This window comes from Ptychodera flava, chromosome 19, assembly GCF_041260155.1.
Source record: "Ptychodera flava strain L36383 chromosome 19, AS_Pfla_20210202, whole genome shotgun sequence".
NCBI classification, from domain to species: domain Eukaryota; kingdom Metazoa; phylum Hemichordata; class Enteropneusta; family Ptychoderidae; genus Ptychodera; species Ptychodera flava.
Window position 1 is genome coordinate 18,603,779 of NC_091946.1, and position 11,678 is coordinate 18,615,456.

At 41.4% G+C, this 11,678-nt stretch overlaps 1 protein-coding gene across 1 annotated transcript in view; it reads right to left on the bottom strand.

The window, feature by feature from the left end:
* Positions 1 to 11,678, bottom strand: part of LOC139118796 (sulfotransferase 1C4-like) — a 57,408-nt gene that overhangs the window by 33,505 nt on the left and 12,225 nt on the right. The gene's annotated exons all lie outside the window — the stretch shown is intronic.

Consider the following 11,678-nt stretch of genomic DNA (forward strand, 5'->3'; position numbering starts at 1 on the left):
ATTACACAATTCACGATACAAAGTTCGTCATTTCCCGTCAAATAATGACATTGTATAATGTCAGTGTGTCAGGTACGCCAATGCGTCGTCATGATCAGATGTTGGCTGTACAAAAAAGGTAATATGCTAAAAGGGGCCCCTCAGCTAGCATAGACTGCTGAAACGGAAGGTGTTCGGACAACAGGACTGAAAAAATGGGTCAGGAAAAATAATCAAGTAAAAACATGGAGTTTATTAAAAAGCTCTGTAACCTGTTGAAAATGTGTTCTTAAAAGTTCCCTTCTTGCAATATTTGCCATTCATTCGTCGCTATGTTGTAGCTTTCATTCCATCGCCTGCTTCACGTTTCTGTCGTAGCCAAGGATAGTAACTATTCCACGAGTTTGTCAACTCCAACATGTTACAATGCTCGGTGCCGGGCTCCGTATTTTAGTTCAACGACGTCGACGCTTTTTCAATTTCGTAATCTGTTTTTCTCTTTTCAGGACTGGTGCTTAAACTACGGAGAGAACTACTTCACAATGTGATAAATGCATGTGTTGTTGTCATGTTGTTATTGCAGTTACCCTCAGACCGCCATGGGAGTGCCGTGTGGTACCCATTTCGACATGGGTACGTATACACTGAATTGGCTCGGCGCAGCGCTCCCATTGCGGCCCGTGCATCATGTCTCGCATTGTACCAAAACTTCGTTTACCCGCCTTGCAACGACGAGAGTTATTGCTGAATTCGAACATGACCAACACCGTAAATTTCGGCAATTTGACTTCTCGTAAAATCCGATGGCCACTGAAGGTCTACAACCGTAGGCACAGCTACAGATGGAGTCGCCTTTCTGAACACGATTCCCTGAACTTCAACTTGCCGGGTCACATGACATGGCTTTGTGACTGTGCAGTCTCAAAATTCACTCATTATGAAGCTTTCTATCAACGTCTAAGGCCATCTCGGTTTACCGTCTTTGTCGTCTGCTCTTCTGTACTCTGGACTCAAACCGCACATTTTGGTGGTAGTAAAAAGATGCGTTTTCCTCCATAATATTTCACTTGCAGTACGACGATATCAAACACATCTCCACAAAGTTGATAAAATAATAAAGGTTGTTATTGCTGACCCTTTGCGTCATAGGCGTTTCAAGAGTACATTTTCAATAAGGCTGCTTACAAGATACTCAATGTGCAAGTTTGTGATTCATTTCCTAAAGGGGACATGATAACGTTGAGCTGAACATTCCCTATTCGAATCAGAACTTTAAGAGATTTTAACGCCGTTGACAAGAACCAAGATTTCTCGCGGGCAAATTTTTGAGCTATCAAGCGCCCTCAACGTTAATTTTGAAAAAAAAATCAAATCTGAAACAAATAGAATTGACGTTGCAACTCAGCGGAGTCAAAAAGAATTACATTATATTCTGCTATACTATTAAAATTATACTGTTGTAAAGTCTTTAAAAAAGTAATTTGCGTTCCAACAAATAAACTTATGACTGACTTAATCATTAGCTGTCTCAAACCATCACCATTACTATTCGTTTCCAACAGCCAAACATGGCACTATTCAGAAAAAAGTCATACTGTGTGCTTCGACTTTCCAAACCCGGCTGACTGGTTGTCTAATTAAACCAACTACTGCTTGAGTAACAATCAATACTTCACGATGGAAAACCCATCAAACCAGCATGCAGCTAAAGAGGTAAAAAGCCAGTACATGATTCTACGGTCAAATGATGTGCGTAGACCTGGAAGATCCATGCGTCTGCTGACGTTGGGTGAAAAAACACACCATTATTGTAGTTTGATCGAGGCAAACTCAATCATGAGGGGCAGTGCTGAGACACTTAAGACTTTATATTTTTCAGATCGATTTGACATTGTATTTAGCTTGACTTCCATAGACGTACAGGATGTACGAACTTCCCCCTCTCTTGTGCAGCCCACACAACAGATAAAGCTTTTTTACTTGTTTGATGTCTGGAGGTAAATTGAAACTTATTCGAAAAAAAACAGGGAAAGTGGTCCCATCCTAGACGGATATGAGAGAGAGAGAGAGAGAGAGAGAGAGAGAGAGAGAGAGAGAGAGAGAGAGAGAGAGAGAGAGAGAGAGAGAGAGAGAGAGAGAGAGAGAGAGAGAGAGAGAGAGAGAGAGAGAGAGAGGCTGCCCTCTATGGTCATTTGCATGATTGTTGGTGATTATAATTTATCCATATATTTGATATTTTATGACCAACTGGTCAACGAATCGAGCAGGATTGGTTTTCATTCGTTTTCTTGTATACTTCACATCACTTAGTATAATTTCCGTCCGGACAAAAGTTCAATTGTCTTCGATACGAAGGGCAACTCGAACTCATACAGGTGTATTTCGAGATGCGTCGGGGCGTGTATCACGAGCGGGAAACGAAACAAATATCCAATAAATGTCAATACTGCTGTTACTGAACATTTTTAAAGAAATTATCACTGTTTTTAAAAGTTTACGAAAACACCACCTGTTGACATGATTATCGAGACAGCCTTTAGTGTCGTCTGTATCAGGCTGTCACTGAGTAGTCCCTGACAACTTAGACGTGTTGGCTTCTTATTAAACTGCTGTTGAAATAACTGCGATTCTTGTGTAACTGCGAGAGACAAGCACATGTATGTTTGTGCTTTGAAGGTAAATGCACAACTATAGTTTGGTATTGATGGGCACATTAACTGTCATGAGGACCTTTGACACGGAAATTACACGGATCGAAGCATCCTCGGTATTTGTTGGACCCGAAGAGGTCGTGTAGTAGCAGTATTGGGCGATCGTGGCATGTCAAGAGATAGCGACACAGGAGATATAATCGAGGCCTAAATACATATAAGCGACGCCGGTCAACGCGTACGTAGTTCCAGTCAATAAAATTCCATTCACCGAAGCTATGTTAGCGGTGGCAAATTGGCAAGTTACCAATACACGGTCCTAACCTAAGCTTCTTTGACCGTACTCGGACTCATAAATACCGAGGACACCTGAGCTGGGCCTCACGCACAAAGTGGGTCAGCAGGTACCTACGTCGGAAAGCGATAAGAAAGTTGGACTTTTCTCGCACTGTCGAACTATTGTCGTTTGTTGTGTCTCGATTATGATACCGGGTAATAGTTTTCCTCTAAAATAAGAAACATTGACGGGATGTTCGCTTATCTTGGCTGTACCTAAAAACCGTGCCTGCATTTATGCCGCCCCCTCGACCAGCCATACCAGAGCTTTATGAATGAACAATAAAAATGCATGTCAAAGTTTAGACCAGGGATGAACTATCTGAAGATTAGGGGTCCCGGAATGCGCTCTGATACATGATGTTCTGAGGTAGTAAAATGTCTACTAATTATGGGCACCTTTGTCTTCTACCTATTAAGTCTCCCTGTAACACTTATCGATGTCATCGTCAGTGTGTCAGGTGATTCCTTATCAAGGAAGAGACTTCGTCCTTGTGTACTATTTGTCAGTATGTGTGTTCCTCAGTGATTTCACATTTGTTATGTAGTTTTATTTTTGACTGGCGTAACTGGATAAAAAAGGTATAAAATAATAATTCAATTCCCGTGTTTTTAGTCCAAATCGATGTAAAATGTAAGAACAGGGGTACCATTGCGTCGCCATTGCGCACAATGATGATCAATTTGATAACAGGAGATGACAGAGAACTGATAATACAACAAGGTGCCTAGAATACCCTGTTTTTCATACTAGAATCATTCGTACATGAAATAGAAACATATTCAAAATTGAGAGGCGGGGGCGCAAAACGACACCTATATTGGCGTGTAAGAAGGAAAAGAAAGACATACAAAAATCTCAGTAACCTTCGAGAAATCCACTTCCCCGTCAGCGCTCGCCTCGCCGATGAATACCGATGAATCTGCCCTGTGAAATAATGCTATCGTTTAACCTTTCGCACGCTAACCTTCACAGCGAGTAATATCCGTGACGGTTTAATTTAAAACGATGTGTTGTCGCCAAAGTAGTGCGATTCCATCGAGACATCGTACCAAACGTTATACAATAACAGGTAGCCGGTTCGGGGAGGGCCGTGTTGATTGCGGCCCAGTTTCCGACGCCGCCTCCTGCCCCATGTCAATCGATCGACCGATCACAAAAACTTTACTCCACAGTTATATTTTGAAGAGGACACTACCATAGACAGTGCTATTTGTTCTGGGTTTGAAAACGCTATGCTCTGTGCACTTTTCTGAAGAGTCTCAGTAAATCTCCGTGTACTCATTAAAGTTACTACCACCTGACACCTGTTGACATATGCCGACGGTAGAAGGGCATGATGAATAGATTAAAAAAGCACTCGGTCGCTTGAAAAACCACATGATTAGTTCACATAATACACACACACACACACACACATAGATATGTATGTATATACATATATACATATACATGAATGTATATGTATGTATGTATGTATGTATGTATGTATGTATGTATGTATGTATGTATGTATGTATGTATGTATGTATGTATGTATGTATGTATGTATGTATGTATGTATGTATGTATGTATGTATGTATGTATGTATGTATGTATGTATGTATGTATGTATGTATGTATGTATGTATGTATGTATGTATGTATGTATGTATGTATGTATGTATGTATGTATGTCTTTCAAGTTGAATAGGGTCACTATTATAACTGGCACCATATTTGCAAAGTGTCCCACCTGCTTTGTGTTACAGGCAGAGCAGCGGTCCTGAGCAAAGTACGAATTTTGTTGGTCAACGATTTTGCGTTATTTTCAGTAAACGTTATAAGTCGGTCTGTACTTGGTATATTTAAGTAAACACACCTCACCTAATACCCGCAACAATGTTAAAAATTAACTTTCATGAAAATGCGACGAAAATGCGAATTCGATGCACATGAAGGGCGCCCTCATCAGACTCGCCACCAGCCTATGGATTTTCTTTGTCATCAGCAAACGACACAGGGAGAGGCATGAGATTACTTAGTTTTCACATTCATTGAAATGTGGTGTACATGTTCATTTTGCAGACTATCAAAGGTCGAGACTTTGGCTCAAGAATAACTCACAGCAAACCCCTTTTTGCTTGATTTCTTTTCTCGAGATCTCATTTGGAAATAGATACCGCAATGCCTGTGTGTACTTCTTCCACACGTGCAGGCTTGGTTCCCAGGTCTGATCGACGTCCTGACCTCCGTGATTAGAGAGCTTAGGCGGGTTGTGTGGTGCGCATGTACCAGTTTTCCGTCCACAATCAATTAGTTCAGTCAAGGCTATCAATGGTTTCTATGCAAAATTAGCATGGTAGCAAAATTTGACCTCGGCGAAATTGAACTTGCCCTATACTGACTGTTGATCACCATGTCGAACAGTCAACTTCAAGTTCCTTCAATGATAAGGGAGTTTGTGTGAACAGAATACATGCCTATACATGTACATGTACTAAATCTGTCGAACGTGTAAGGAAACGCCTTTCAGCATATTTTAATCTATATTAATTTTTAATAATAAAATGTTGTTGGCCAACACTACATCATGCAAGGATATGTGTATCAAAGACTTAAATCTCGCAAAAGTTAAAGCCCATCAGTGATTTGTGTAATTGGCCATCCTTGTACTGGTCTCACGAGATCATCTATCATATAGCGTTGTCTAACAATCTTAGCATTTTGTTTATTTATGTTTTGAAATGGAATAATATTGTGCTTTGCTCGTCAACAGGAGCACTTTCATCGGTCAATCAGGGCCACATCGCCGTTGACCATCGCCGTTGACCATTGATACTCGATGTATTTAAAGTCCGTAAACGTGACAATGCATGGTCGGAACGTCGCCCTTTATTCCTTTGTCGGTAGTTACATCAATCATCGATGCATCAGTGTACTTCGGCGTATTATAAAATGACACAAGATCGTCACAAATTTCAGTGACATTACCAAAAAAGATCAACTTCAACATTCTCTCTCCTCCCTGTGATACTAAAGACCAATGCACTTTTGCTGTCGAATGTCTTCATTTGTTGTGCCGAATATATTGTTCCAGACTAAATGCAACATGCGAATACCAAAGGATAACTTGGCAGGATATTAAATGGAAGCAATCTGCAAGGAGATCTTTGGTTTTGGCACGGCTTCATTCATTCATTTGCCTAGCCACCCACGCAAGTTTGTGCATTTGACTCGTGAGGTATTTTTTAAAGTTTGAAGGCCTTGAAAACATAGTGGCGTCTTTATGTTTTACCGTTTGCAGACTTCGTGTACATCAGTCTGTTTCGACACTCTAAGGCATACGGTGTGGTATAGGAATTCGGGGTCATATTTTTGCGAAGCATCGGCGAAAGTACATGTACAATGCGCAGTTTACGATTGTAGTACCTGAGGCTCGCAAACAATACTGTACGATTTAAAAGTGTCGACCAGCAAACAGAGAATTTAATAGGAAAACGGGCCAGGTACGCGGACAATAATGAAAGAAGGGTGTACTTTACACACCTACGAGCTATTCACTTTTCCGATACAACACAGACGACGAAAATTCTCACTTGTCAGCTCCTGTGGTCCGTAAAACTTGCTTGTCTTTGTGTTCGGTGTATGGGTCAGTAGTGGGTGAAAATGTGTTCCAGAAATAGTCCTAGGGTCAAGGCTTGCTAGCTCTTAACAGAATATCCTTCTTTAAGACTTGCACTGCAAAGTAACTCTGCCTTAGCAGCGGCAGAAGAGGCACTGGTGTCTTGCGCCTTAAATGTGCAACGTGAAACCATCAAAAAGAATTACCCCGGGCGCGCGCGCGCTCTCTCTCTCTCTCTCTCTCTCTCTCTCTCTCTCTCTCTCTCTCTCTCTCTCTCTCTCTCTCTCTCTCTCTCTCTCTCTCTCTCTCTGTTGTCTTAATGTGTCTGCGTGTAGCCAAAGACAGCAGAGGTGGGGAGAGACCACTCTGTTGTCTATTTATTGTGTAGCGTGACTCGACGTGACCTTGAAGCTGTTCTTTGTCAGTGCCGACCAAGACTAATACATGTAGTATTGTCACGGGGCAAATGCCATCGGATCCGAGCACGTTAATGCTAGAGAAGTTGTCACTGAGAATTAGCAATGCTTTGAGAGGACTAACACTCGTTTCGTCAATTCGAATGTAGAAATCTAGGATTCCAGTGAACATATTGTGGCCTATAGACCTGTATTTACGTTATTTTGCGGACAGCACAGGAAGCGGGACAAAACTTTCAACCCGCGATTGATATGGTGAATCAGATATGGAGTTTGTATTGCAAAGGTTCAGTGTCGTAAAGCTACTTTTAACCTTCGAGCCAACTTCGCTGCAGAAAACAATCGTGTGACGACGCGGCGAGTCGACATTTGACATGGTCGTGGTACAAGTATCAATCATTACATTTGCTTCGTCCGCAGAATGGGCAATTAACTCATCAACACCGTGGCTTTAATCACGCTCTTCACCGGTGCCTTTGACAAATCCCCCTGCGCTGTCCCACGCCTTTTTGACCGTACCTGTCTCCCCTTAATCAAAACAATCATCCCCCGGTGTCAGAACAAGTAGAATGACCCTAACGCCAACTTGAAAACGAAAATATTTGTTCGTGAATTTTGCCTACTGAGGCAAGAAAAATATGCCATCCTAGCTTTTTTCTGTTTTCTCAATATCCCAAAAGCTGACCCACACCCTCCTCTAGAATCGTGAAATTGGGGACGGAATACGGTGTTCGGACAATGGCATGGTTTTTTACAACTCATGAAATCGACGCATTGATGGTCTGCATTTTTATGATTACATTTTCAAGGAGACCAATAACTATCATTTATATTTCAATAAATCCGATATTATGATCGTACCGCGGTCCCGACAGAACGGACAGCTGTCTCTCTATCGAAATTTCTTGTGTCTATATCAGGGCCACTCTGTGATTGATCATATTGTGCCCTTTTTCGATCATAATAAGTTTATGACTCACCTAATAGATGATATTCTCAAGGATTTTGCCTTCTTTCAAGCCTGCACAATTGGAGTTTTTTGGCTTCATTACCGTATGTCATCGATCGTTTGCATGTCAAGGCGAGCACGTTCCCGGACTGTCCCATGTATATTTCATGCGTGTAACTGCGCGTGTTCGCGACGAATTTTTCTTTTTGAAAACGTTTAGCGATAAACATGACTCGTTATGAAGTTTTGAATTTTTAATTGCAATTTCAGCCAACCCTATCCTTCAAAGAATATACGGAAGGTCATCATAAATCGACTGTTACCCATCACCAGAGTCATAACACGACAGATCGGATGCAGGGAGGCCTATTTGGGTTCAAAATAACTGTATATACATGTCTTTAAACTTTCGCAAGGTAACCTCCTCCCCAACTTTCCTGAAAGTATATCACTAGCGTGCAAGTCATCACAACTCTGCTTTTGTATTAGGGTTCAAAATAACTTGAATATACATGTCTTTCACCTTTTGCAAGGTAACCGCCTCCCAAACTTTCCTGAAAGTATTATGCAAGTCATCTCCTGATCCGACCCATATACGACTCGTGACAGACCGTATCCAGGACGACGGTCGCTCTTATAGAGTGTTTGATCTAGACCTACAAAAACCGACCACTGTACTATTTGAATTCAACGCAGGTGTGTCACAGAGGTTAGATGTGCATGTTCGTTATCATTACGGCATTAGATATTTGCTTGCTCAGATCGTTCTACAACAACGCTTACACGCATGCCTGATAAGATAGGCGAATGTCCAAAATTATAGTCCGTCTTCACGTTCACATGAATGACCCCAAAGTCACACATACAAAAGTTCTTCAAAAGTTTTGCTAGTCGCTCGCTGCTGAAGCAGAGCTTTCACTTTGACATCAATCCCAGGAGAAAACCAGGTCAGCAGAACCCACAAGTGAAATCTGACGTGTAGGTATGCAGTCAAAATTGTGCGCTCCTTGACGAACTTTGCACCGGTTCTGCTTATCCATCACCGTAATGGGTCCCAACTTATTCGTCCATTTATTTATCCATGTGTGACACTGCGGTTTGGCAGGCAGTTTTGATAATTTCTAAATCAAGTCCTGTTCTAAAGAAAAAACATTATGTCTATTTTGATTTCCTTTGCCTTTATATCAGTCGACTATCAGCAGCCTTGTGTCTGCAAATATTAAAAACACGTATGTCCACTCAGACCGTTAAACACGCGGATAGATCTCGAGATAACCCTTGACCTCGCGATGTCGCGTGACAGTTCGTTGCATGCATGGCCTGCATGTCACTGAGAAGAAACTCCAGTAGTCTGAGTAGTCTAACTTGCTAGGCACACCATCCAGATACAAACAAAAAGTGCAAACACTCTATCTATACAGTGCAGTAACTCGTGCTGAAAAGAAGGGTGTCAACCAGTATGTGCCTTTGCGTTCAACGTTGTTGCCGGTCAGGTTTCGGAATAAGTTAACTTGGCGTACAGAGTAAATCGAAAAAAAACAACAACAGACGATGAAGATAGTGGTTGCCAGTTCTCTTGAATATATAGTTGAACCGACCGAATCAGACTATAACGACAATCGCCTTACAATTGCATATTATTTTCAAATGAAGTTAGTCTACACCTTCAAATTTAAGTTGATCTAAATCACCTGCTTGGTATTTTTGAAATGAATTGCCAAGCTGGATTAGAGGGATTAGACTGTGATAGTTATATCCGTTGCGATCAACGATTTTCCACTCTCAGAGCGGTCATCGACACTTTTTGAGCATTAACGAAAATATGATATAATACAGCATCTTGAATTCACTATATTCACTATATCTGTATTCACAGTATCTTAAGAAAACTATGATTTCAAAAAACTTCATGATCGAATTGGTGTGATGCATCTCATCTCATTCAAATGCCCACAATTACATTAATTTCAATTATTTGTATGTGGGGTATGCAGATGAATAAGTATGCGACTAATTAACATAATGTGATACTATGGAGGATGGTCGAGGATCATTATTCTGAAATTTCAAAAGGCAACGTCATTTTTGCATATAAATCGTAAATATATCAGGGTTATGATATGTACCGTGATGGGCAACATTAAAATGTGGTTTTAAATGTGGTTTCCAATATGAAAGAAGGTTTTCGATCAAAAATAGACAAATCTAGGCACGATTATTGAGATTGTACACGGAGGTAAGCTCCATGGGCAGTCCATCGATTGGGAGAGTCTATCGATCGACGCTACAGGCACAACGTCATTCCGGGCAGGGTCGCAGAACACGTCTGTCGACCACAAAATGAATGATTGAATCGTTGGTTAAACTAGAAACAAACTCTCCGATTCTTAGTTTCTTGCTCTTTGCTCCTGGTCGATAAATAATGCAGCGAACGGATTTTAATCTCCCAAATTGCCCGAGCATGTTGTTAGAACGGATAACCCAATTGACCGTACTTGTTGAACACTTTAGAACTTTAGAACACTTTAGAAACGTTACTGATAACGACCGGCCTCCTCGCGTTTCGACGCTTTCTTGTTGATTTACAACGAACACCGATTCGCTTTGTTAGTCACATCAAAAGGTGGTGAGAGACGGATCAGCTGGGTAATCCAACCCCCGCACTCAGCTGCGTCCTTTTGCCGAACTCGAACAACCACTACGGCCGCCCCGAGTGAAAAATGTATGGCGCTTACTTTCAAAACTGGGCCACGCCGAACAATTTACTCAGTGTAGGACTTCAGATTATCAGAACACGCTAAAACGAAGCGTTATCAACCGTGTGTATTTAGCGTGCCCTCCCTCTTCGGCTGAGCAGCGTTTGATACATGTGCACGTATCTCTTGACATCGGTGAGATACATGTAACTTGGCAAATAAAACGCCTCAATATCAGTCAGCTAAGAGGAAAATGACAACAAGGCAAAACAATCAACCTCCCCCACACAAGCCATGCACTGCTTGAGTCAAACTTTTTTCAAAATGAAGTATTTATGGCTGTGAATCTTCTTGATGAACAGCGTACGAATGAGTAGGTGCCTTCGGAGAGGATTGTACTTCTTCTCTCTCTCTCTCTCTCTCTCTCTCTCTCTCTCTCTCTCTCTCTCTCTCTCTCTCTCTCTCTTTCTCTCTCTCTCTCTCTGCGCATGCGTCAGTGATCTTTAGAGGCCCGGTAGCTGTAACATTACTTTTAATTATTTTTTAAATCATTTTTGTTCTGAATGTCAATGGCAAGTTCTTGTTCTCCTCCCCAGAGCATGTTGGAACACCAGCTGTAGCCTGTCAGCATATTATATAATAATCGCAATCATACCAATCCATAATCCAATAACACTAGGTCAGAATTCGTAAGACAATAGTTGTAAACATTGACACAAAACAGCACAGAATAGACAGTAAATAGACGGTACACAAACAAAGTCAAATTCATGAAAGAAAGATATATGGACCTCTGGCCACAAGACTAAGAAGTGATGTCAGGTGTTTCGAAAATAGTAAGCGCATCCTGCCCCACATGTGGCACCCGCCATATATCAATCTATAAGTCAGATAGGTAGTGGTCACTAACTAAGGCCCCATGTCACCGATGCCAACAGCGATCATTTGTCGGAGAGAGATATTGTAGTTATCTACCAGCTTGCGATACCTGCCAAAAAAGCGTTTGAATGTAGAGACAAGTCTTGCTCTGGTGTAATAACCTTGA